We start from the raw sequence: 27644 nt of genomic DNA on the forward strand, positions 1-27644 counted from the left end.
CAAACGATTCCTGTAACTGCTTCTGTGGAAATTCCTTAAACTTGTTTGTTCAATACTATAAAAGCTGTGCAGATTTTGTGCTCTGGGACTCAGCATCACCTGTTACCAGGTGCGCGGAGGACCAAGCTTGAGCTTGCAAATAAACAACTCTTTTGCTGTTCACATTGGTCGTGGTCTCTGGTGATCGTTGGGGATCCTAAGTCCATACAACATTCCTGTTGGCTCGTCTGGAATCTGCCTCATAAGACCCTCCAGACACACCACCACAGAATCCCAAAAACCCAGCTGTTAAGTCAAGGCATTGCCGTTCTGTATATTTGGTTGCCTGCAGGTTCTGTATCTATAATTCTGGTTTCCTGAGGAGTCTGTACTCTGATTGGCAAGGAGTCTTGGTGGACACAATTTAAGACTGCCAATGGGGTCTGTGAAGAGACGTCCCCAGACCCTTCTGGGTAGATTGCTGTTTAATACAGACGTTTTTTTGGGAAACTCTCAGTCTGTAGACTGGCACTTTCTGGTTGTCGGCAATTTACAACTCTGCAGTGTGTCTTGGTAAGTAGTGTCTTTGTATTGAATGTTGTTTGTCATTTGGGGTTTATCTTAGCCTTAGGTCTTGGCCCGGGGGGACAGAGTATGGGGGAGAATCTACCAGTTGGAGAGGATGGTTGCTAGGGACTTATTTCCCTTGCCCCCAAATGACTGGGACTTCTCTTCCACCTTGGAAGGACCCTGGGTCAACAAATGTTGGTGGGATGTCACCTCATTCACTGAGACCTGATTGTTTTCTGTTCTATGTTCCTGAGATAGGGAAGTTCTGGTTGGGAATGGCAGGCTCACTCAGCAGACTCTGGATTCAGCTTGATGAGTGAGAATGGCACAGAGTTCTGGTAGGGATAAATTCAGCCTTTGGTTATTGTCTTCTCTAATTCGGTTTTAGAATTGGTACTAGTTTTAATTGTGGGTTTTTGTTTTTTGTGTTTTTGTTATTTATTTGAACATCGCTGTGGAAATAAAATTTCCAGCTTCTAACTGGGTTCAGTCACAGAGAAGGATAAGTGCCTAACTTTGACTTTTCAGCTAGTCTCAACAATGTAATGAGCTCTTGTCTAAAATTGGATAAAAGTGGTTGAACAAGGTTACAGTCCCACCAGCAATGCAGTAAGGTTCCCTTCTGTCCTAATGCCCTCCAGCATCTGTTGTTATTAAGTTCTTGACTCTAACCATTCTAACTGGAATGAGGTGGTATCTCAATGTTGTTTTGATTTGCATTGCTTTAATGGCTAGGGAGGTTGAGCATTTTTACATGTGCCTATTGGCCATCCTTCTTTCCCTTTCAGAAAAGTTTCTCTTAAAGTCTTTAGCCCATTTATTTATTGGGAAGTTGTTTCTTTGAAGATTTGTTGTTAGGGGACTTAATTTTTTGAGTTCCAGGTATATTTTAGATATGAGACCCTTGTCCTTTGCATGGTTAATGAAGATCTTCTCCCAATCCGTGGGCTTTCTTTTGATCTTGCTGGCTATGTCCTATGCCATGCAAAAGCTCTGCAATTTCATGCAATCCCATTTGTCCAACTTTTCTTTCATTTGTTGTGTTTCTGGGTCTTTATTATGAAAATGTTGGTCTGTGCCATGGAGACCTAGGGTTTCTCCTATTACATTCTGTAATGATTTCAGAGTGTCTGCTTTGACTCCGAGGTCTTTGATCCATTTGGAGTTGATTCTGGTGCAGGGTGATATATAAGGATCTAGCTTTATTTTTCCACAAATAGTTAACCAATTTTGCCAGCACCATTTACTGAAGAGGCTGTCTTTCTTCCATTCTATTTTTTATACCACCCTTATCAAAGATTAGATGGCTACAGATCTGTAGGTTCATTTCTGGGTTTTCAATTCTTTTTTTTAATATCAAAATACATTTTATTCTGGACCTCTTTCAGATCTGATTCAAATTACAGTTGTCAAAGCAATGCAATGCAAAGGGAAACTGCAACAACAACAATAATAAATGTACCTAGAAAGGATAAAAGAGTCATTGGGGACTAATCATTGTGATGTGGAACCAAATACATTGTAAGTGTAATTAACATGATCCAGGACAGCATAGAACATCTTCATCAGTCTTTCTTACACAATAATCATGAAAACTGAACAATAAGTTCTTTAACATGTACAAAACACTGACATTGGCTGGATTACACTTTTACAACAGTTTTAAAGTTAACCGGATAACTAAAAAATGATGCAGACATCTTAATCAGGTGCTACAGGTAGGCTCACAGAATTAGACCCAAAGGATTTGGAAAAAATCTAAATGAAAACATTATAGCTACAATGTCAAAGTTAGGAAAGAAGAAAATTAATTCTGTATTCAAGGATTATAGAGCTACAAAATGCAGTCTGTTTGTTTTTGTCTGTAATGAGATGGATAACTACATCAGACTAGATACAACATGCAGAACATTTTCTTGAACTTATCCAGAAAGTCCAAAGGAAACATCATGAAGCAGCTCACTAGAAAAGAAAAATATGCCCTAGTTTAGTTATTCACCCTGCTTCAACACTGTCAACGTAAAGGCAGAAATAAAGGATGCTATCAATGCCTCAGAACTACTGATATAAGACATCAAATTTATACATCAGTGTATTAAAAAAGTGAATACCTCCTCTTTTTCCCTCTCTTCTACACTGAAATAGAATCATGTTAAAAATTTATATTAAACGTGACACTCAGAACTACTACTGGAAAGAGTAATTCATAAGCTCCCTACCCTCCAACCACCTCTGCTGATTCAGAGAAGGGAAGGGAAGGGAACCAAAAACAAACAACAACAAAAAAACCCAGGGTCTCTGTAGGTTTGCTGCTATTCCCCAAAATGTTAGTGTTTGCTGCCGTGCCACAATGTTGGTCCAGTGAAACATGATTTCTGCAAAACTGTCAATAGTAATTCACCATTTGCAAGTACCGTCTTTCGTTTGTGAGCTGGAACACAGGTTCTGTAGAAACATACAATGTGCTTAAGAAAATGAAAGTGGTCTTAAAAGAGTAAATAGCACTGCATGAGATTTGTTTTTCTAAGCATCTAGTAAAACTTGTCATTTTCGCTCTCTCAAAGTATGGTCATTTATGATTCCTTCAATTGTCAAAAATGCACAGCCATCTTTAGGCCAATAATCATTAATAGTTTACATTACTCTTAACAAAATCATTCTACATAAACAGATATCTCCTTAAAAATAGTACTCTCTCATTAAATCTAATTTTACAGAATGAAATTTAAGGAAAAAAGGTGTGTTTTATAAGTTAAGTGAAAAAGCACAAAACTTTGGCCTTTCTCTTGACATTTTTAGGTCAAAAAACAAAAAACCTTCATGTAATTCAATCTAATGGTTACTTTTTGCACCATAATTTGTTCTTTACACCACAAAAGGAAGCACTTTCAGTATCTGTAAAAAGTGTTTAATCCTAAAACTTACTTTACCTAGAGAATTATTCTTTAAAACAGAAATTGATACATGCTAAGACCTATTAGGAAATTACCAGTTTCCACTTCTAAAACTCATTTTAAAATCAATTATATTTCCTGATCAATTACAGGAAAGGGGGATTAGAGGAAAGATGAGTACTTAAGAGACTTCCTACATGGAGAAGAAAGAAATTTTTCCTTTATGACATTTAAGAGTGGCAGCTGCTCCTTATTTTATTTAATTCTCTGAGAATGCAGTAAGTTTTCCTTCCTATTTTCCTTACGATTAAATTTCATAATGGTAGCATAAAAAATAATGATTTGCAGTGAATACTATAGAAAAATTACTGCATTCAGCTGATCTTCAGGAATAAATTGTTCTCATGAGAAAATGGGAGGAAAAATGAGTAAGAAACTTCAAATATAGAACTTTTACAGGCTGTGAAACTTGGTCTCTTGCAATCATGTTATTGCTCAATTAGAGACAATCTTATTCATGTCTATTGGAGCAGCATGGTGGCACACAGCAGGCATTGGTGATGTTGAGAACAGCAGCAAAACCCAACACATGGATGCTCATGAAGAACCAGCTTGTGAGATGGACACCTTTCAGAGAAGGTTATACTTAAAAGACTCTAGACTTCAGGATAATAAAGCTCTGAATTTATACTCTTTAAGTGTATGTCCTATCTTGGCTATTATGATTTAAGTAAAATAGCAGAAGAATAAAAAAAAACAGAAAAGATGACAATATCATAAAAATGTAGCTGTTTATTTTGGCAGCTATATTGCAGAATTTCTTGACTATCTTTTAAATCAGCTGGGAAAAAAGTCATTAACTGTATCCAAATGAATAAATTGTCCATATCAAAATACAAAAGTACTATCAATAATCACCTCTGACTTTCAGATTTAAATTCAGTGCAATTGACAATGCATCTCTAAAAGAAAATGCAGCTTAAAAATACTCAAAACATTTGTGTCTATTCCTGGGAGCACATTTAAAAATTAATGCACAGATTTTTTATTTTTATTTATTTTTTTAAACAATGAGAAGTCAAACACAGATGTGGACTTCTAGCAATAAATGCAGTATACCAAGTGCCAGCATATTAGGTTTCCTACATAAGTCACAGAGGAGTTAAGTTCTAAATATCTAACGTGATCCAAAACCCTAAAAACAACTGGCACAAAACCATCGTGAATGACTGCCTCTCTGGATGTAAATTTTTAAAAAACATTACAGTATCATAGTATAGTGAAATTAAGTGTACGTATTCTTTTCACCAATAGAAAATGCTACCCTACCTTAGTAAACTAAGACTTGCTTCCATCAATGCTATTTTGTAAAAATAACAAAACAACAGATGCTGAAAATAAAAATTGCATTAATTGGGTTAAATCAATTTCTAGTTCAACTTAGAACATAGGTTAAACTTTTAATAGTAAAGCCCTCAAAATAATTAGTAACAGAAGTAGTGTTATAAATTTTCTAAGCTTGATTATAGGCAATTCCTTAATTAAAAAATTTTAAGATAAAAATTTGACAACTACTTTCTTTAAAATTGATAGTCCTGGATTCTTATGCAGATCATGACAAACCCTATTAAATCACACACATAGGCATGGCTCATGCTAACATTTATCTATTACTTTACTTTTAGCTGCATGAGCATAAGAGGAATTTTGATTTGATACCTATATTTTTTAAGAAAATACTTGATATAAACAGAGTGAGGGACAGGATATAGTAGTGATTTCTGGGAAAAATAGTAGTGTAAATCTATCTATCTATCTATCTATCTATCTATCTATCTATCTATCTATCTATCTATCTATCTATCTATCTGACTATCTATCTATCTATGTAGTCACGAGTACCACAAATGCAGAGTCAAAGCAGCAGTGAGGTTAGTGCAATCACTTTTTTTTCTTTTTAAAATTCTGAATCACTGCTATTTAAAAACACCTTGAAGCAAGTCTTTTGTCTTAAAGATTGTTTGTAAACTAAGGTAGCAAATATTTTGCCATGTAATGGCAGTTGTTATATGCCATTATCTTGTTTTGTATAAAAGAATATAACATGAGAGATTTTTAATACTGAAGTTTGGTTACATTACATATTTAAGCTTCTATTCAGAATGATGGACACTTGGAGAAGCTATTCCTCATCCAGAAACATTTTAATCTCTTAAAAATCAAAGCAAAACAATTTTTTTAAAAAGCCCCAAACTACTTTGCTCCTTTTTGCAATAGTGCACATTTTATCCATAATTTACTTATGGTTAAAAAGCATCAGAAGATTTTTTTATCTTCAATATCGTACTTAAAGAAAAACAAAACATTTGTGCCCTTCTAGTATTTAATTGGCAGAAATATGTCCCCCAAAATAACCTATTGTATTTAAGCCACATCACTAAAATAAAATATAGTGAGACAGAGAGAGAAATAGAGACAGAGAGACACAGAGAGAAATAGAAATAGAAACAGAAGCAGAGCATCCTTCTTTACGGATGTTTCTTGTAGGTTGACATGACCAAAGTCCTATGCTTTCTTTTAACTTCCAATGCCCCTTTCCACAATACGCACCAATTGAATATATTCTCTGGGAGCCAAAAATGTACCAAAAATCTACCTCTTCTAAAGAATGCTTTAAAGTATTTTTAAGAAAATTTTTATTGTTTAAAAGGTGAAAAAAAATATAAACAAGAAACTGATTCACTCCCTTACTTCATGCATCCACAATCAAACAAAAATCAAAATTTAAAAGCAAGAACAAACTACTGCTGCGAGTTTTGTTATGTCCATTTTCTCTGTCCATTTACTCTGCTCACTACTGAAGGGAAAAAAGAATAGAATCAGTGGTGTCTGCTGATTGATTCAAAGGGGAGAAACAAGGCTGTCATTAGTAAACAAACTCTGGTACATATATGGTCTGCTTTTATAGCGTATATTTATTTCTCTCTTCTGTTTTTCATATCCCAAACTACTAAATGCTATTTTAGTGGCACAGCAGATTAGATTCCAGCACTTGGTGAACAGAATTCACAAGCTGTGACAAAACTCTGTCATCTTCAGGGTGCAATTTTGTATATATACATTGCATGGATATACTTCTCTTAGATTTGGCTATAGTGGACTGGCCATGGTTCAGGTGGGACTGTAGCAGTACATGGGTCAAGGACAGTCATTTTGGATATGTACACATTCATAGTCGGCCCATGGCTTCCAACTAGTAGCGCTATTTCTGGGTCTAATACACAAACTGAACCATCTGATGCACTGGCTCAAAATTTGTCTCCTGCTGCGTTCCAGCAAACTTCAAAAATTCCACCTGTTTGACTCATACATATACTAGCTATTGCAATGCTTGGTAAGAAATGTACGCATTATCCTGCCCATATAATTGTAACCCCTCTGTACAGTATGTTCACAAATAAAATAAAATTAAATTAAAAAAAGAAAGTTATAATAAAAGAGCAAATATAAAAAAAAATTCCACCTGTTCCCCCATAGCTGTGAACTAGAGCAACTGCTTGTGTTTCAATTGTGCACACATTTGTCAAAAGAACCACTTGCCAGATACTTGCCATCAGGACTGAAAGCAACACTGTACACAGGTTCTTGGTGTTTTGTCAAAATATGGATGCTAATCCCTCGGTCTACATCCCATAACGTAACAGTAGAATCAAAGAACGCACTTGCTAACATAAGGTTGTCATTGGATTATTTGTCCCTGGTCCTGTTGGACTTCATTTGATAGTATAAATTTCTTTATTATGTGCTTGCAAATCATGTACACAATTATCTTATTTCATGCTCCATATCTTCAAAGTTATGTCATCAGAACAGGAGGCCAGAAGATTGTCAATGGGGTCCCACTTGATAGCATTTACTTCATTTGTATGTCCCTGGAATGTTTTAATAGATCTGTGTTGTCCTAATTTGCAGACATGAATGCACAAATCTGTACTACATGAAGCAAAGGTGTTGTTGCTCTGCCAGTCAACATCCAATGCTGGTGCCGAATGAAAAGGAAACTTCTGCTTGGCTTCACAATTATTTGTGTTTTCAATTCTATTCCATTGGTCCTGAGGTCTGTTCTTGTGTCAGTACCAAGCTGCTTTGATTGCAATGGATTAAATAGTAGAGTTTGAAATTTGATATTGATATTCCTCCAGCACTGCTCTTTCTGTTGAGGATCGTTTTTGCTATTTGGGGTCTTTTAGTATTCCATATGAATTTTTGGATTGCAACTTCTATTTCCTTGAGGAATTATGTTGGAATATTGATAGGTATCACATTGAATTTGTAAATAGCCTTGGGAAGTATTGCCATTTTCACAATGTTGATCTTTCCAATCCAGGAGCATGGAAGTTTTTGCCAATTTCTAAGTTCTGTTTTGATTTCATTTTTCAAATTTTCAAAATTTTCATCACAGATGTCCTTCACTTCTTTGGTTAAGTTAATTTCTTGGTATTTTATTTTTTGTGGAGCTATTACGAATGAAGTTGCTTTCCTAATTTTAGACATACTTTTCTGATTGTTGGCATACAGAAAAGCCATTGCTTTTTGAGGGTCAGTTTTATACCCTGCTACTTTGCCAACGTTTTCAATCAGCTTGAGCTCCCCTATGATCCAGCAATCCCACTTTTGGGCATTTACCCAAATGATCACAAACAAGACCACACTAAAGCTACCAGCACGACTATGTTTATTGCAGCATTATTTACCATAGCTAAGATATGAATCCAACACAGATGCCCTGCAGTAGATGAATGGATCAAGAAAATGTGGTATATATACACAATGGAATTCTATGCCTCCATCAGAAAGAATGACATTGGCCCATTTGTTAGGAAATGGAAAGACTTGAAAAAATTATATCAAGTTAAGTAAGCCAGGTCCAAAAAAACATAGTTTCCATGGTTTCCCTTATTTTCAATAAGTAGTATATGTATGAGTCAAGCAGAAAAGGTCAGATAAGGTGATGTTCGGGAAATGAACCTAAGATATGTATTCAAATGTTTTTTTTCTTTCATGCGATTGTTTCTAACACGTTTATAAGATTATTTCTTTGTAGCTTTGTATGTCCCTCCTCCACAGTATAACCCCTTCTTTCACTGTATTTGATGTCGGTATAATTTGTGGAGGGGAAGGGAAAAAATAAATCGCTTATATAGGGATACATTTGGACCCATTGCAACAATGAGATGTACAAGTCGTTATGTTGAAAACGAACTTTACAACTGTGGTGGGGGGGAGGAAGGGAGGAGAGTTGGGGGAGTAGGTGGTGGTAGGCTAGGAAGGGATGGGAAGAGAAAACAAAGGAGAAGGGTACAATGCTTGATAAGAAATGTACTCATTATCTTGCCCATGTAATTGTAACCCCTCTGTACAGTATTTTCACAATTAAAAAAACACATTAAGAAAAATAAATAAATAAAAATAAAATTGGATAAAAATCAGGCCAGTTTAGTGTCAGGCTCTCCCCCCCTCCCCCTGCATCCTTCCTCCAACAGAAAGGATTCAAGACCACTTGTTGAATTGCCTTGCTAAACAAGCAAACCCTGGGAAAATGAAGCTCTACAAAATTACTTCGTTTAAAAGAAATATTTTCTTAATTTTTTGTTTGAAAACTTTAGAAAATGTACGTACAACTGATTTTGATTTTGGGTTGCTTGAAGATTTGAGTGTGTTTTGTATGTGTTTGTGAACTTGTTCATGATAGAAATTGTTAGCATTTTGTAACAATTGTGTGAGTTTAATTTTAAAATTCAAAAACTTATGAGGTTTGACATTACCAAAACATTTTAAAGCATTTTCACATTGTTTAAAATAGGTTTTTGTAAGGATTCTTTAACTTGAAAATTAGAAAATCTGGTATTTTAGAATGCATAAAGCTGTTTTTTTTTAAATTTAATTTAATTTTATTTGTGAACATACTGTACAGAAGAGTTACAATTACGTGGGCAGGATAATGCATACATTTCTTACCAAGCATTGCAGCCTCCTCCTTTGTTTACCCTTCACATCCCTTCCCAGCCTCCCCCCTCCCCCGCAATCCCAATCCTTCTCCTTCCCTCCCCTCCCCCCCCCCACCGATGTTGTAAAGCTAGTTTTGGACATGACAACTTGTACTTCTCATTGTTGCAACAGGTCCACCTGTATCCTTAAACAACTGGTTTTTCCCCATCTCCTCCCTCCCCCACAGTATAAACCCTGCTTTCACTATATTTGATGTCAGCATAAAGCTGTTTATACTGTAATCAATATATCTGGCTTAACAAAAAGGAGAAACTTAAAAGCTAACAGAATACCTTTCTGTAGGAGTGAATGGTGAACATGCAGAAGTGCAGTTTAGCTGGTCATGCATGGTGGAACAGGCCATGGGAGGAGTCCACGCATGGTGAAAGAGGACAAGCTGGCACAAGCACAGTTCATCTAATGCTAAAGAGTCGGATTGGGTGCGTGGCCTTTCCACAGGAAGGGCTAAGTAGCCGATCTTTATTCTTTCACTTTTTCCTGCAGATAGACACTGGAGACATGATGGTAAAAATGAGTGATGTGAAGATCTGATTAACATTGCTAAAACTGCCTCTTGGATGTGTTAAAATTAAAAGTAAGAAGGCTTTAAAAAGAGGGTTAAATAGTTTATTTGTACAACGTGATTTGCTCTCAATGATATTCTGCCATTGGATATGTTTTTTTTTAAGGCATAAAGGTGTTAAGTCTAGATTCTTGGTAAAATGATGGTGATTGTAATTTTTGCATTAAGAAAATATGTTATTTGAGTTTAAACGATTTCATGTGTATCTGTTTTAAAACAAACAGCCAAGAGGAAATGAGTAACACACCTAGCCTTGAGAGTTCAAGGGATTTTTCAAAGTGCAGCTAAAAACTAAAGTATAGAATATTAAAGCAAATTAATAGGAGGCTCATAAATTAGGAATTGATTTCTGTATATAAAGTTTAAAAGTAAAATTGTTCTAAACATTTCCCTCAAAGTACAAAAAGGAAAAATTTGGATTACCAAAATAATTGCTTAATTACTATTTCAGTTTGCTCTCATAGGTATTTTTTTTAACAGTTCCCAGCAGGCTGACAAAAAGGAGTGAGGATTCTTGTAATTTGTCAGATGTAACTTTGGTTCTTAGTAAGTTTCAGGTAAGGATTCGCTTAAAAGCTACTTCTATGTTGATCACCTTCTTGCTTTTACTTGGAATAAAGTGGCATTTTTGCGACTCATTGATTTGCAACTGGTTCGAATCCAGCTCGGGCAGAAAAAGGTCAGTGAGAGACTGTCACCTCTACTCAGCCAGCAAAAGGCTGAAAGAGTAAGCAGAGCTGCTTTCGGATTCAAAATGGCAGAATGTGAGCCATGAACTGTAGAACTTAGGGACAGCACTCAGGCCCTAAGTTCAAGTCCAGCAACCAACTAAGGGAAATGCCAATGAGGCATTTTTCCCAGTGTGGAGAAGACACTCCTGGGACAAAAAGCAATGGAGGAGCATCCAGAGATTGTAAGCCACTGCTTGAATGGCAGAAATAATGTCAGATCCTAGAGTCATTTGTATATGGCCCTTCAAAAATTGGTCAGAGTCAGGAGGTCATGAGAAGATAGGTTGTAAGCATGCCTAAAGTCTATCACTTGTAAGGGACAGGAACTAGTCAGTCATCTATGATAATACTAAAAAGCTAAGGTTGTAAAATGTGGAGGATAGTTTAGATCCTAACCTCTGTATGTCCCCAAAGCTCTAATTGGCAGTAACTTTTGAGCTGACTCCAGCTACATGAAATTCATCTGCTCAGGAAAAATTTTGTAAACCAGAGAGTGTGTTTCTATTGATATCTGTCTGAAGGCCTGCATAGGTAACTCAGACATTCTTAGGTTACTAGAGATCACATTACTAAGCCATCCAGGAAGATCCTTTTGCAAACCAGAAGACTAAATAATCTACACTTCTGTAGTCAGAAAAAAGGTCTGTGAATTTGTCAAAAGTTAAAATGTTGTTCTTAATGACATCTAATCCTGGTAACCTCTTTGTAAAATAGGCTTAGGATATAAGTTCCTGGTTAGGTAGGATCAACACCCCTGAGTCAGCTTGAAGAAGTGACAGAAGATGAATCTTTGCTCACCATCGCCTTTTGAGAACAAGGGACCACAGTCACTTTTTTAAAAAAATGTGGCAAAATAGACAGAAGGAAAAGACATGGGAAAGAATAGTACAAGACTGAGGCTTCTATATCTGCCTAGAAAATCCTAGCCTTATTAAAAGAACTATCTCGTTGAAAAAAATTGTTATCTTGGTTAATTGTCCTGGTCTACTGTCTAAATAGTCTTAAAAACTAGTGGGGTCATAGCCTGCCAAGCCTATGCAATGTATCCTTAACCGGTCTGTGTGGGAATTTGCAGCCTAGCATGAGGTGTGACAGTCCCTTTGAGCCACTGAGAGACCCTGCTACTGCTGTTGCTGCTGCGCACCCTAATGAGTAAAGTTCAATGACAGCTTGACAGTCACCTGGAGGAAATCTATATCATCACCCAGACCACTCCCACACTGGTAAAAGTACACTCAACTCCTGCCTGATTCCATCACCTGAAAATGCTTCCTGGTTGAACGCTGCTAATACTAAGATCTTGTGGGACATTCTTTTGGTGATATCCAGTAACCTCTCTATTCCCACAGTGGATATTGTTGTCAAGTATATCACTGGCTTGCCTTACATACATCAGGGTCACAGCCTAGTTTGGCTCTGGTATGCTAATAACCTGCTTCCTCCTGGGTGTGTTTTAAAGATAAAGGAGAGTTTTTTTAAAAAACAATGGAAGTAGAGGGAGGAATGAGAACCAGCCCTAATCTGAGCCTTAAAATCTAGAAAGCTTTTCATCCCACTGGTGCCTTGAGGCTTTCTGAGATAACTTGGTTGCACAAGTCGAAGGAAAAATGGGCAGTTTTAAATTCTAGCCACAAAGGAGCTCAAGGAATTGTAAAGAAGAGGAGTGTAGTAAAGAAAGACTTAAGAAAGGAATTTGGGAAAAATTGGAATCCTCTAGATAAGAAATGATTTAAAAAGTAAGGATTGTCTTAAAATGTTCGTAAAGAAGACAAACATCAGAAAGTTTAAGTATGTAACATCAGAAAGTTTAAGTATGTAGCAAATGGTGTGAGTATGTCTTAAAATTGGAGCTTACGAGTACAGCTGGTATAAAGGTAAGTTAGGTGTGGTATACCGAGTCAGGATTGCTGGAAGAAAATGTAAGGGCCTTTGTTCCTGTTAATTTTGTTACTCACAAACGGACCTTGTAGACTGGTGTCCTTTGTAAAAAGAGAATCAGCACAGTCCATCTATTAGTTCTGAGATCCCAATACCAAACTGTAAATATAGAAGACTGTGCCAATTAGGAGACCATGATTGGTCCCCGATGTTCTAGAAGAGGAGAAAATGAAGAGCCAAAGTAACTCCAATTTGAGATTAACCACACCATATTGTGCTAAGCTGCCCTCAGAGTAACCCCAAGATAGATTAAAAAAAATACAGGATGCCACCAAACCTGTCCACCCTTAAGAAAGAAGAACAGTTGCCCAAGTGTTCCAGGAACAGGATAAACCAATAGTTCAGAAAAAGGGCAGAGCAGTTAGGGTGGACTCAAACCAATCATTTAACTGCTTGTGTGGCAATTCCCTAAACTTGTTTGTTCAGTACTATGAAAGCTGTGCTGATTTTGTGCTCTGGGACTCTTAACGTCACTGGTTACCTGATGTGCGGAGGACCAAGTTTCAGCTTGCAAATAAATGTCTCTTTTGCTGTTTGCATTGGTCGTGGTCTCTGGTGGTCTTTCGTGGGTCCCAAGTCCATACAACAGGGATTGATACAAAATGTCTCTTCCCAGGGAATTAAATGATGGCATTTATAACTAAAAGTATTTAGGGTCATTATTAACATCTAACACCTGCTGAGATTTTTATTTATACTTCTCTTTCTTCCTTTCTTTCTTCCTCCCATTCTTTCTTCTGCCCTTTCTTTCTTTTCTATTCTTTTTTCCTTTCTTTCTTTCTTTCTTCCTTCCTTCCTTTCTTTCTTCTTTTCCTTCCTTCCTTTCTTCCTTCCTTCCTTCCTTCCTTCTTTCTTTCCTTCCTTCCTTCCTTCCTTCCTTCCTTCCTTCCTTCCTTCCTTCCTTCCTTCCTTCCTTCCTTCCTTCCTTCCTTCCTTCTTTCCTTTCCTTCTCTCCTCCTCCTATTCTATTTTTCTTTCTTTCTCTTTCTTTTCTCTTTCTTTCTTTGCTTTTTTTTCTCTTTTAGGAAATGAGTATAAATTTAGATATTTCGTTGGCTGAACAAGTATTCTACCATTATAACAATACTTTTTTCAATGTAGTTACTTTGCTCATAGATTATCAATTTTGCTGAGGGCTGAACAGAGGCTAAGTTCTTCACTTCTGTCTGCCAAGTAACTAATATCACAAATGCATTCCAACGTCCCAGGCTTTAAGATGTTATGAGAATCTTATTACTTTCCTTGCACACTGGTTTTGAACAGTGATCTTCTCAATTTCTACCCCTTTAGTTAGTGATGTGAGCTCCAATACCCTGCCCTCAGTACAGATTGTCTACATGAATGATTGAAAGCAATTTCACTTTAATCTCTTTTTTTGCCAGTCCAGGGGCTGTTATAATTTTATTTCTAGACAATTTTTGTGTATATGTGCACATTAGCTTTAAAATGTTGCTTTTCACCCTTTTTTTCCTTTTTTATATTTTTTGGTCATGGGGCTTGAATTCCAGGCCTGGACAATCTCCCTAAGCTTTTTAGATAAATGCTCGCACTTTACCACTTGAACCACAGTGCCACTTCCGGTTTTCTGGTGATTAATTGAAGGTAAGAGTGTCACGGATTTCCTGCCAGGGCTAGCTTTGAACTACCACCTTCAGATCTCAGTTCCTGAATTGCTAGGATTACAGGCATAAGCCCCTGGCTCCCAGGTAAAATGTTACTTATTTTAAATTCTCTGATTTAGTTGAGGGACTAACATGAGTGTGTACAAAGGTAACTTTCAAGTCATCTCTCTAAATAATTTCAGAGATTTATTTTCATAATATTTATTCCAGTGATTAATAACAGAAGCTCCCACAGTAGCAGAATGATCCTTCATTTTCTCCTTCCCATAGGTATTATTGGAAGAAAATGAGAGATCTAAGTCGAAGTCAATATGTACTTGAAATTATGAAAGTTGATTTTGAAGACACATGAAGAGCCAGATTACACGATGTGCTTTTCATTTTCTAAAGAAAGGAATATCATACAAGTATATTTATTGACAGGCTTTTTCATCTGAAAAAAATAAAAAACCAATATTATGAAAAAGCTGAAGGGGATCAGCAGACATTTAAGTGTGATATAGAATTGGAGACTATAAGACATGAATTTATTCAGGTAAAATAATTTTTTTTTGGTCGGTCATGGGGCTTGAACTCTGGGCCTGGGTGCTGTCCCTCAGCTCTTCAGCTCAAGGCGAGCGCTCTACCACTTGAGCTACAGCGCCACTTCCGGTTTTCTAGTGGTTTATTGGAGATAGGAGTCTCACGGTCTTTCCTGCCCGGGCTGACTTTGAACCGAGATTCTCAGATCTCAGCCTCCTGAGTAGCTAGGATTACAGGCGTGAGCCACCAGCGCCCGGCCTCAGGTAAAATAATTTTTTGGGAAAGGTTATCTGTTCACTAAATTTATTCATTGTAAATTTTTTTTTTATTTATGTGCCTCTTAATATATAAATACATACATATGTGTATATATGTGTGTGTGTGTGTGTGTGTGTGTGTGTGTGTGTGTGTGTGTGTGTATATATATATATATATATATATACATATATATATGTATATATATAAAACAGCAGTATCTGTCCAGTGAACTGTATGATTAGGTAATTTCATCATGTCAAGTTCATCAAAAGGATGGATTTAACAACCCTGCAACACCACTGCACATGCAAACTTAAGTGTTCCCATTGTAAGCCAGACCTGTGTTTTATCAAAGCTTTGTATATACTGTGTTATATTTTCATTTAGGCTTGACACAAAATGTGTTTGCCCCTAGAAATAAATGATGGCATTATAACTACAATAATTTAGTGTAAATCTTTACATTGAAAACATGCTCAGTATGATTTACTTTTAAAAGTTATTGGTTTCCATAGAGTTAAACTGTTTTTGGTTTTAGTGTGAGAAAGTACTAAATTTATTCTTTTTTCAAAATATTGGCAAGTTTATTGTGAAAATATTGTCTAGTTGGATAACATTCAAGTTGATGATGCTCTGATAAAAAAGGAGTAATTGTTTCGAATTAGATGCCAAATAGTATTGATTCTAAAAAAAATTACTACATAAAATAAAGAATAATATTTACTGTAAAAATAGAGTGCAATTATATTTTATGCAGCTTATTTTAAAATTTAATTTTATTATCAAATTGCTGTACAATGGGGTTACAGTAATTGTAAGGTAATGAATACATAACTTTTCAAACTTGTTAGCCCCTCCTTCATTTTTCTCACAGTTTTCCTTCACCTCAGTACCCCTCAGAGTTGTAATGTACATTTCCAACATAATGTCATGTGAGTATTGCTATTGCATTGGTTTTCCTTTTGTCCTTTGTCTCACCATTTTGTTGTTGAACTTCCCTTCCCTAATTAAGGTAAATGTATACACAATACACAGGGCACCAAAATCAAATACAGCAGGGAACAACCATAAGGGAAAAAACCCAAAGAAAAAAGAAATCACATAATACGTTACAAGCAACAACTACAAACAAAATCTCTGTTCCCTATCTTGAAGTTCATTTTGCTCAGCATCAGCTTATATGGTCATATATACACATAAACCCACTGGAAAATAATAGTTGTGTGGACAGTATATCATGAAAACAGCATGTTAACTGTTTTTGATGGTAAAGGTTGAGTTAGGATTAGTGAATATGTGATTCTGATAAAGGAATTTCAAAAGAGTTTGAAAATTATGACAGGTATATTTTGATTGTTCAAACTTTTTAATAATTTAGCTTATTAAGAAAATTGCCTGGGAAAATAGGCTTTCATGCAAAGAAATCTATGGAGACTTAGTTAAGAGAGAGCAATGTGGGTGACGATAGCTCATTTTCACACTAAACAAACTTTAGAAATCTTACTGTAAATCCTGTAGGTTCCTTTGAGAATTGTCCTTAACCAGGAAATATACTCTCACTGTGTGAAATTCAAAGTTCTTAAAAAACTAAGATATCTAAATTTGTGAATTGACCTTTAACTACCAAAATAATTCTTTGAAAAAGATAATTTTGGTCAAAATATTTAGGGCGAAAGTGCCCTCCAATATGAAACAAGGTATTGGGTTCACACTTTTCTGTTTGTAACACTTTCTACAATGTCTTTGAACGTGAAGCACTGAAACACAGAAGAAAATCTGATTGGATACTCCAATGATTACACATTTCTAAGTAGCTCACAAAAATAATATCCTTATTAACATGAGATAGTAAAGACTTCTCTTATTACATAAGCCAAAAATGTTAGGATCAGAAAAGAATTGAGCAAATTGAAAGGATAAGAAAACAGTGTTCTTAGAAGACCTAGTTAAGCATATTGGCTTCAGAAGTGGAGGGAGGCCTAACCTTTATATATATATTGTCTTAATATTTTTGCTACCTAAAGTGATTTTATAGAGCCTATTTGGCTGACTACAATGCAGAACAGATTGAATGAAGACATGAAAATAAATTCTGCGTCCAAATGAGGCAACTTAAAAGAGTTTTAAAAGAGAAAATATGAAGATATAGTGGGGCGGGGTGGGGTTGGGGGACCTTATAGTCCTTCAGCTTCACTGGACTTGAAGCCAAGAAGCAGGGATTAATTGGAAATCAACCAAGAGCTAAGAGGAGGACATAGAATTAGCCATAGAAGCATTGTCCTTTGTAACAGACACTGTCATCCAAGGAATGGATGATTTAACTCTTCTTTCCCATACATCTTGCTGAACAAATGCAAGACCAAGAGAAGAATAATCTATTGAAATAATTTTTCAAAGAATAACTTCACTGAAACTGATATGGTATCTAAGGAGAGTCTTAAGAGAGAAGATAAAAGTGGAGTATTCTTTGATTTCCTCTAAGCATCTTGTTATCAAAATATATCTTTGAGGTTAGAAGTGATTGAACTAAAAAGTGGTGGAGTACTTATTTTTGTGGGCACTTTAGACACAAGAAGACTTTCAAGGTAAAAAAAAAATTATAGCCAAATATTTGTGATCACAGCATCTGGGAACAATTTTTTGGAGACAAAGTTTTACATTAGAGTTTGTCCTCATTAACATAGATGTGGGGTTGTCGTGGCAACCAAATGCAAGGGTGAAGTTTAATGGACTCTTGGACAAGTAAACAGCATGATAGAATAAAAAGGCAAATAATATTTAGTGAACTACTTTGACCAATTACTTTGCCAGAACAAAGAAAGAAAAATATAATTCAAAATCAGTTCACTTAAAAGTATGAAAAAAGAGTAGTGAAGAGAGATGAGAGAAAACATAGAGGATTGTTTTCTCCCCAGTGGACAGCACCTATTAGGTTTTTGATCTTGTTTCTTCCATTCTATCTTCAGAAGCTATCAAGTGTGGGTCAGGACTGCAGTACCCATTTCAGACAAAGAGAACTCACAGAAGAAAGATAATATTTGCAGCAGATGTAGGTGATTTATAACCTTAGACAATCTATTTAAATCTATTCAAAATTCTCCCCTACCCCGAACTGCCCTCTTTGAAAAGCATTGTTTGCTTTTCCCAAGACTGCCCTTCATTAACTCCTTAAAATTTTGAGAGGTCATATTCATACTCTCTAGGGATTGCTCTTTGGTTGTGAGTTTTATGTGTTTTTGTTTTTTGTTGTGTTTTTTAACTGAAGTTCAAAAGGTCGTGCAATTGTTTTTCAATTAAATATGTTCATCTAATTGTCCAATGCTCCTGGATCAGAGTTACTTTTTCTATCATTCTCAACCAACCCCCTTTTCAAGATTTATTTCAGATTTACCACTTCCTTTATCACATGTGTACATTGAGTATTCTAACTATACTTTCCACTTGTTCCATTTTTCATTCATTCTACGTCTGTACTATTATTCTTCTCTGGTTTCAATTTCTTGGTAGTCATTCTGGTAAACTGTTAATACTTTGAAAGTTTTATATACATTACATGGAGTTTCAAACCTGCATATATTTAAACTGATGTCAGCTTATATTTCCATAATTCATTCATCTGCAATAATAATTTGTAAGACTGTAGATGTGAAGGACCTAGACATGCTTTTATTCTCATCCATTTGGAAGAGTAATCTTTAGTCAAAAAGAAAGTTTTAAAATAGCTTAGAATGTATTCCTAATTACCAATTTTTATAAATGTCTTTGTACAATGGTTTGTGATTATTTTGTTTGAAATGGGATAATATCTACTACATATAAGTTTTGGAAAATGGAGAAAACTAAGATTTACTACTATCGAGGAATATGATACAAATAGAAGACAGATTTTATGTTTGTCACATCTCTGATGAATACTCATATTCAAGACTTAAAGTCATATTTCTTACTATGTTAGACAGATGGGGAAAACATAAAACAACATATGATGAGGCAACTATTTGTGACTTTTTCAAATGTACCTTCTTTAAGTGATGAAATTTAATTTATTAGCTAACATTTGGGTTTGAAATATAGGAGGCTGATCTATTTAACACATTTCTAAAAGGCATCTACTAACACACAAATGGTGGGCGGAACTATTTCTATACTTTAATGAATAGTTGAGCCTGTTTGGCATTGGTGCTGGGTAAATAAATCAACTCTATTGTAACTTGCTCCCTACACTTGAAAAACTTGTAATGCCACTAAACATAATCTATTTGTCAAATGTTATTTAGGTGAATGTCATGTTTAAAAGTGTATTTGAAAAAGAATATAATTTCAGGAGATTAAATGTAGGTTATCATTGTTTTGAGAATGACAACATTTTTATACTACGGAACCAAGTTTTACTGAAGTACTAGTGTTTTGAAGTACTAAGGATCTTCTCAATTAATGTTTTTCTGAATTATATTTGACCTCTAAGTCAAGTTTTCCTGGTCTTGGTAGACCAATTATGGCTCTATCCTTCCAGGATCTACTTTTTTGGCCTATATACGCTGGACTGAAATCTTTCATTAATCATTAGGAGTGTGGTATAAAAATAATCTTGTGATATTTTTGATCACATTCACTCATATGGACTGGTCATCTGTAAATTGAAAGTTTGAATTACAGTACATTCTCTCAGATTTTGTGATATCATCTTTTATTTTAAGTTGCATTGCATTTCACAATTGCTTACTGAAAATTCCTTTTTTCTCAAAGAATTCGGGCCCTGAAAAATTATAGGAAATGAGAAATTGAGATGGGTCTTCAATTACTTTCTGTTGGCATGCTGCATGGGCCTAGGTGAGAAGTCTTGCTTCTGTTATTTGATGATGCAGGTAACTTGGACCTGGGATCCTAGGAACTGTGGGTCCTGCAGAAAAAAATATCTTGTAGATACCATATCAGCAAAATTTGGGTATAATCAGTAGGAATACTTCAGAAATATGGAGAAAAACTGTTTAGGACCAGCGAGTTAAAATAATAAATAGAGCAGCAGAGTAAAATACTTTATAGATTATAGGAAAACAACATTTTTTTTACCATGTGAATTCAGAAGACCAAGAGCACTTTGAAGATATCACAAGTTTGTACGAAATACATTGCATTGATACTTTTCATATTCTAATATATATTCTAAACCTAATTGTTTATATTCCAATCTATTTATTGGAATAAAGAAATATAATTTTTTGTCAAATTATCAATTATTTCTAGTAAGATTCACTGTGTGAAATATAAAATCAGCACATATAAATACAAAATATAACTATATATAATATAATAAAATGGGCACATGTTTTGCATTGTTCTGTTGTGGTTAGGGTATCAAAGGCAACTCTGTTTTAAAGTATTATTCCATTATCTCTACCTCAGTGTTTGGAGAGTTAGAAATAAAGCATTACCATTTGCAGATTTACAACCTGGACACACGAGGAAACACTCTGATTAAAACATTACCAATTTAAGGCCTAATAATGAGGAGAAACATATGGACTTCTCCTGGAGCTTTGGGAATATTTGGTGATAGAAAGGCAGTAGTGTAAGTTCCTGCCTGGTTGGATGGTTGACAGGCCAGAACATTAGGTAATCATGCATATGAACAATTTTTTCACCTTCTTGGCTTTAGCTGCTTTTGAAATGGTAGGTATATTAAATAATTGTATTTTGATAAAATACCTTCTATTCTGAACAGTTCTGTCTGAATTGTTCATCTCTCTATGATCCCTTGTAACTAATATTAGTTTAGTTTCAGTAAGACAATCTATGCTCTCAGGGTAAGATATTCTGGTTGATCTGTTGCTACATGGAAGAAGAGTAAATGGTCAGGTAGACATTTGATCCAGTAAGACCTCATTTGGGAAATTTTATGCTGCAGAATTTTACAAGTAGCTCTTAAGCAAGGCTTACTTTGAATCCATTAGCTCCACAAAGCTAACTCAGTTGGATAAATAAGTATTTGAAAAAGCCATCATCTTTGGACCTGGCTATAAATGCTTCAAAGTATGATCAAATTTAAAATGAAAAAAAATATTCATTGACAAAAAAATTGCAAATGTGAGCAATAGACCGAACAATATAAATTTCTTTTAGGAAAAGAAATCAATAGCATTGTTAAGGAACAATAAGGTTTCCTTGTTACAAATAGGCAACCAAAGATATATGCCTACATAAAGATTGCATCATTAACTGTTTAAATTTAGAAGATACTACATGGTTCAGCAGCACGTATTCCAAAATCAAAACAATACAGAGATGATATGAAATACAGGATAATATGAAAATTTGTGGAGTAGTCCAATTTTTTTCATTCTTTAGATGCAAGAAATGAAAAAAAGTTAATAAAAAGTTGATTACAAAAATACAAGTGTAACAATATATGTAATTCATAGAATTGAAAGTAAGTTTGACATCAGTATATTAAGTTTTCAACTTAGAAACGCCTTTAAAAAGCATAAACTTTACAAAAGTTTTTAAATTAGATAACATTGTCATTTTATCCCAAAGAAATAAAATAGTATAAGGACCTAGGAAAAAAAGGAATCTTAAACTGTTTCTATATGGAATGCAATCTTAAAGGACACATTTATTAATGAACCTACATATTATAAAACGATGTAGAATTCAATGTATTATATCTAGGAGAGAATGAAATACTTTATGGAAATTGTACAAACAACAGAATATAGAATATTTTAAAATATAATTTTCTCAGACAAGCACTAGAAATATCTTTAGTTTCTGTACTACTCATTTCAACAGATAAGTTAAAATTATTTCTGATTTAAAAAACCACAAACTCTGCAGAAATTATTATAGATGTATACAAAAACTCTTGAATACATTTTGACATCAAAGTCAGGCAATTGACTTGGAAGAATACCATGGAATACATGAATTTTTACAGTAAGATATTGCTATTACTTTGTATTGTGAAAATATTTTGTACGGACCAACGAATGGACTGGCACTTTTAAATTTGAGAAGCTTAACAGAAACATTATGACTTAGGAAAAATTTGTACAGCTTCCACAACTTCAAAGAGGTAGTGATACATACTTATCCTTTCGGCAATATCAAATACATATTCTTCATAGTTGTTCTTTAGACCTGGTTTGAGATAACGGTTCAACAGAAGGAGATCCAGCGTAGTTTTGCTATCTCTATTCCCAGCAGCAAGATGCAAGAGGTCAAGAGGCCTTAAATTTGGGCATTGGTATCTGCATCATGATGCAGTAAGAAAGAAGACACTCTCGTATTATTCCACATATAAGCACTGTGCAGGGGTGTCGAGCCATCCACAGTTATTGCATGAATATCTGCCTCTTGAGCCACCAACTCATGGATAATGTCTAAGTGTCCACAGTAGGCTTCCCGATGCAGAGGGGTATACTCATCTTCATCCCTAGTATTCACATGAGTGGCCTTTTTGAAAAGTAGTCTTGGAACTGTAGTAAGCCGATTATTTTCGGCAGCCCAAAGAAGAAATTGTTTGGATACTATTCCATTTTCTTTTTTTGCAACTGATACCATTCCTCACTTATTTATCTTGGTCCTCATCTTCATCAGAATTGCCTACCAGTGGGAATGAGGTGTCCATATATTTCCCCAATAGTTCACGTTGGTTGAACTGAAGTCAATATTGAATGGTTAAACTGAAATATAGTGTGGGTCCAAGCTTGAGATGATATGTACTTTGCTAATTAGAAGGCAGAGACTTAGAAGACTGATATCAAGGCCAGTTCTGAAAAATAAAAATTTGCGAGAAACTACAAAAACAAAGAAAGCTAGATGTAGTGTAATTTTCCTGTTATCTCACGTTTGTGGAAGCCATTGGTAAGTTATCATTCCTCAAGGGAGGTTTAGCCTGAAAAATAATCTAAAGTGATTAGAGCATTAGCAACTTCAAGCACCAGTAGTGTCAAAGGAAAAAAGAAAACAATAAACCAGAAAAGGAAAGGAAAGGCTAGAAAAGGAAAATATTTGCTCTTCATTCTTGCAGTTTCTTGTCAGTGGATACAAACGTTGAGAATAATTTATTTACTATTTTAGGATTCAGGCCTTTCTAATATGAAAGCATTTATTTCAGGTAATTATTGTATTACTACTATTTATTAACTTATTATTAGGCCTTCATGGAGATTGAACCTATGGCTTTGTATATATTAGTCTAGTCCTACAACTGAGATGTACCCCTGCTCTCTTGTATACTTTTGGAAATAGTTTATGAATTCTTCAATAGTTACCTATTCTACTTTTCATCTTATCTTTTCTCTCCCACTTTTTTCCCTATGTGTTTAAGTTTATGTGCTGAAAGCATTCTTCAATTTCATCTTCTAAACTTAGAATTTTGCTTTTGAGTTTACAGAGAAGTTGGTTATTTTCATGACATCTTTTAAAATTATATACAGATAGATGTATTTCACAAGTATGATTGATTCTTAGAGTTCATTGCAATAAGCAACATTTATATGGTCATATGCACATAGGTATTGAGACATTGTGATCCTCTCCTAAGAATAATTTCCCTTGTTCCTGTCATGTGAATGCTTAAAGTGCTTTTAGTTAATCATATCCAACTGTAATTGTATGTCTTTTACTAACTATTGGATTAACTTGTAGATTTACAGACATATCTAGTTATTACAAATGAGGACAACCGTGCAGCATATATTTAATTAGATCTGGCTTATTTCACTTAATATCATTTTTTTCCAGTCTTTCCTTTTGTTCAGGAATGGGATAATGGCATTCTTTCCAATGGAAGCACAGAATTCCAACAATACAACAGAATTGAAGATCCAGAAATGAATCCACTCCTATAGGTAAATAATCTTTGACAAGGAAGCCAGACACACAGAATGGAAGAAAAACAAATTGTGCTGGTAGAATTGGCAGTATACAGAAAACCGAATTTAGATCCTTATATATATCCGTGTATCAGAATCGATTCCAAATGGATCGAAAAACTCCATGTAATTCCAGATACCTTGAGAATGTTACAGGAAGAGTTAGGAGAAACATGAGGGCTCCTTGGTACAGCTTAAAACTTCCAAAGTAAGTCTGGATAAGTGGGATTACATCAAACCCAATCAATCATTTGTCAGACTCAAAAGCCATGAAGAAAAATGAGATCGTGTAGCACAGATTTATTAGGGAGCAAAACCACAGATGAGAGCCTCAGCCAATAGTAAACACTCCTTTCACTAGGTTATTTATGGTGGGATTTACATGAATATAATGGTTTTCTGGTGGGGATTAGAAAAAGAACAACTAATGTAAAGACAGAAATAGCATGTGAAATGAGTTGTAGCTGGAGAAATGGAGGGATTAAGACAGGAGGGGAGTCAAATTCAAAGGCTTGTCCTGGTGCCAGCTCAGTAAGGCATAGGTGCACAAAGGAAGGGGTGTAAAACAGGAATGGTTATAAACAAAAGCACTGGTCTGAAGCCTCAAAATAAGGACCCCAGTCTGTGTGGACCAAACAGTCTCGAACATGAGCTTTTATTTAAATTAACACGCAAGAGTTTAGATTTTGAAGACTGGAATGGTGCATAGTCACAGGCAATGTCTGTTATGTCAGGTAATCCAATGTACTCTTTCACATGTTACCCAATAGCCAGGTTTCAACACAAATGCCTACAATGAGATTGTACAAATGAGCCTGCGACCTTTCCCTCTCATGAATCAAATTTCTGTCAAATGATTTCTGTCTTCCAGATGTTTACACATTTCTCATGATCTTTTCTACGATTTTATCTTCATTATTGATGTTCATAATACTTTTGTGTTGTTATTTTGTGTGTATATGCCATTTTTATGGCTTAAACTTGAAGTTTAATGGCCTACCTTATATGTTTTGCTCATGGCTGATGACACTCTATTCCTTGAGCCACATTCTCACCTTGTGCTTCTTACTGGATAATTGGAGATAAGTTTTCACATTTTGTTGTTTGGACTGACATTGAACTAAAATATTCAGGTCTTAGCCTCCTGGGTTTCTAGGATTCTACACATGAATGACCAACACCAATCTTTGCTTTACTGTTATTTTAATTATGTAGTAATGTGGAAGTATATTTGTGTTGTGTGCAATTTTCAAATACAAGTTTAAATCAACTTGATATAATGTAATTGCTATCAATTTTAACAGTTGAATCAATGAATAGTACACATTCCCAAAGAAATATAAGTGAAAACAAAAGGTATTATTGTCTTCTTAAAAAAAGTAATGGAAAGAAATTCATGAATTTCTTTCACTTTACAATTTATGTTTTATATAACTTTAATTAGCAGATTTTTTGACTCAAAGTAAATATATTAATTGTATACCACAAGAAGCAAGGTGATTATAATTAAGAATATATATATTTCAACATAGCCAGAAGATAAGATTTTGAGCATTCTCACTAAAAAGAAATGTTACATGCAGAAATTAATGTATATGATGTAGCTTGATCATTACACAACATATAAATGAATAAGATTACCAATTGATATTTCATAAATAGGTAAAAAATAATTATGTAGCTAGGTGCTAGTGGCTCATGCTTGCAACACCAGCTACTAAGGAGTCTGAGAGCTCAGAATCATGGTTCAAAGCAAGCTTAGGCAGGAAAGTCCACGAGACTCTTATCTCCAATGAGCCAAAAGAAAACTGGCAGTGGCTCAAGTGGTAGTGGACTAATCTTGAGCTGAAGAGCTGAGGGACAGTGTACAGGTCCAGATTTCAAGCCCCATGGACAAAAATTAAAAATAAACATATATATGCAGATGTATATATGTTTGTAAAATTATATATGTAATATAAAATGCGTACCACAGTGAGTGTGTAGTGCTATTTCTACTATAAACTGTTATCCTTTCATTAAATTTGAATAACATATTTCTTCAATAAAATATAACTAAAAAATTTAGTCCCTGAAAGCAATTAATCCTGGTTAAAACATTGTCATGTACTATAAACCCTAAATCCCAGAGAGCAGCTCCTGAAGCAGTTTCAGGCTCTATGATTTTTTTTATTCATTCTGCTTTAAAATCTTCTTTTTTCAAGAGCATTTAACTGCTATTATTTTGGAATTACGGTTAATACTTATTTGCCTGCTATTTTTAAAGAATGCACCACCCAATACTGGTTTTCTTTTTCTAACTTTTTGTGTCTAATCTATTTCTGAAACAGCTATTTGAATTACATGAATTGGTTATTGAAATTGAATCCTTGTGGAGAGGAAAAGAAGAAAAAGGTGTCTCTGTGGGTATGTCATGTTAAAAATGTACCTACAAGGTATTTATTTTTAAATCATCTATTTTTATTATATTTAGAGTCTGATAAAATTTAGCCTCTCAACTCACCCAATGATAATGCAGTCTTATTTCATTCCTGCCCAAAGCAAACAACAAATTACGATTTATTTTTTTTAAAAATTGAAAAAAATTACTTTTTATTTATAAGACTATTTTTAAAAAAATTAGCCAAAGCAAATATTTTATTACATATTTAAAGTCATGTTCAGACACTATGGTGGAAGCCAGACAGGAGAAAAAATCATGTTTTTATTTTTCCTCGAGGCACTCTGATTTACTTCACCTATTTCTGAAAGGATGAAATTCTTGATTTGAAGCCTTTTGCTTGATATCCACAATGTGTCATTCTTCCTTTATTAATAGGAGAATTTGGAGAAAGGATGAGAATTCACACTTGAAAAAGAGAAGAGGAAAAGAGAAGGAGAAATCTACATATTTTGTTCTTCCTCATCTCAATCACTAGGTATGGATAATGATTGTGGATATTAGATACAGTGCTCTGGAGTGATTAAACCCATATATAAAAAAGATAACCCCACAAGTGATCTCATGGAGAATGCTTCTTTATATAAAAAATGTAGTATCATCAAACAGGAAAAGTTGTCTATTTGTTTAGTTTTCGTTTAGTATTTGTGAAATTCTGGTGTGCTACAGTAAACTATCATAAAGGCATACAAGGATGGTAAGGAACTAACATTTTAATATCACATTCTAATATTAGCTTAACTCTTGTTGTGTTATATGTATGTGGCTATATTTGAGTTTTGCCTCAAATTCACATGCTGTATTCTTCCAGTATATAAGTTGAAAGAAGATTCCCTCTGGAAATATGCTATTATTGTAGCTAAGAGAAAACAAGTCAGCTGTCAGCTGTTAGACAGGGAGAATTGCATAGAAATCTGTCGCCACTTCTCGTTCATTTTTGTAAGCTAAAATAAGTCACATGACCCATCGACATTGCAGAGTAGAGTTAAATCTCACCTACTGATGTAGGATATAGAGTAATATGCCAAAATATGCAACACTTGAGATAAAGAGGGAAAAATGAGAACTATAATACATTCAATCATACTTGCTATCACATGTCTCTGCAAGAAGGAGGCTATTATGTGCCTTTGTTTCTAAAACTACTAAGATGTTCAAATCATGTCTTTTATGCTTGGATGTT

General features: G+C 34.8%; 1 long non-coding RNA gene across 1 annotated transcript; it reads right to left on the minus strand.

The window, feature by feature from the left end:
- Nucleotides 1-3618: 3618 nt before the first annotated feature.
- On the minus strand, nucleotides 3619-16027 carry LOC122125924. The gene is made up of 3 exons (XR_006150801.1): nucleotides 16018-16027; nucleotides 6172-6185; nucleotides 3619-3708 (listed from the first exon to the last, which is right to left on the minus strand). It is a non-coding gene; the product is annotated as an uncharacterized LOC122125924 (long non-coding RNA).
- Between the last annotated feature and the right edge of the window lie 11617 nt (nucleotides 16028-27644).

Source organism: Dipodomys spectabilis, unplaced genomic scaffold (genome assembly GCF_019054845.1).
Source record: "Dipodomys spectabilis isolate Male_0828 unplaced genomic scaffold, ASM1905484v1 ptg000267l, whole genome shotgun sequence".
In the NCBI taxonomy this organism is placed as follows: domain Eukaryota; kingdom Metazoa; phylum Chordata; class Mammalia; order Rodentia; family Heteromyidae; genus Dipodomys; species Dipodomys spectabilis.